The sequence below is a fragment of the Arachis stenosperma genome, chromosome 6, assembly GCF_014773155.1.
Source record: "Arachis stenosperma cultivar V10309 chromosome 6, arast.V10309.gnm1.PFL2, whole genome shotgun sequence".
NCBI lineage: Eukaryota > Viridiplantae > Streptophyta > Magnoliopsida > Fabales > Fabaceae > Arachis > Arachis stenosperma.
In genome coordinates, this window is record NC_080382.1 from 63,114,588 (window position 1) to 63,115,586 (window position 999).

At 40.0% G+C, this 999-nt stretch overlaps 1 non-coding gene across 1 annotated transcript; it reads right to left on the reverse strand.

Annotated features, from left to right (window-relative positions):
- Positions 1-555: 555 nt before the first annotated feature.
- On the reverse strand, positions 556-663 carry LOC130937635 (small nucleolar RNA R71). Its single transcript, XR_009068845.1, has one exon. It is a non-coding gene; the product is annotated as a small nucleolar RNA R71 (small nucleolar RNA).
- Between the last annotated feature and the right edge of the window lie 336 nt (positions 664-999).

A 999-nucleotide genomic window follows, 5' to 3' on the forward strand; every position in this document is an offset into this window, starting at 1 on the left:
CTATTCTCTTTTCTTTCATATTAGCAGGAACAAGGAAAAAGGCATTCTTGTTGAAGCTGATCCAGAACCTGAAAGGACTCTGAAGAAGAAACTAAGAGAAGCTAAATTACAACAATCCAGAGACAACCTTGCTGAAATTTTTGAACAAGAAAAGGAGATGGCAGCCGAACCTAACAACAATAATGCAAGAAGGATGCTTGGTGATTATACCACACCTACGTCCAAGTTTGATGGAAGAAGCATCTCAATTTCTGCCATAGGAGCAAACAATTTTGAGCTAAAACCTCAACTAGTTGCTCTAATGCAACAAAACTGCAAGTTTCATGGACTTCCATCAGAAGATCCCTATCAGTTTTAACTGTGTTCTTGCAGATCTGTGAGACTGTAAAGACGAATGGAGTAGATCCTGAAGTCTACAGGCTCATGCTTTTCCCTTTTGCTGTAAGAGATAGAGCTAGAACATGGTTGGACTCACAACCTAAAGATAGCCTGGACTCATGAGATAAGCTGGTCACGGCCTTCTTGGCTAAATTCTTTCCTCCTCAAAAGCTGAGCAAGCTTAGATTGGATGTTCAGACATTCAAACAAAAAGATGGTGAATCCCTCTATGAAGCTTGGGAAAGATACAAGTAGATGACCAAAAGGTGTCCTTCTGACATGCTTTCAGAATGGACCATTCTGGATATATTCTATTATGGTCTGTCTGAGTTTTCTAAGATGTCACTGGATCATTCTGCAGGTGGATCCATTCACCTAAAAAAAATGCCTGCAGAAGCTAAAGAACTTATTGACATGGTTGCAAATAACCAGTTCATGTACACTTCTGAGAGGAATTCCATGAATAATGGGACACCTCAGAGGAAGAGAATTCTTGAGATTGATGCTCTGAATGCCATATTGGCTCAGAACAAAATGTTGACTCAGCAAGTCAACATGATTTCCCAAAGTCTGAATGGATGGCAAAATGCATCCAACAGTACTAAAGAGGCATCTTCTGAA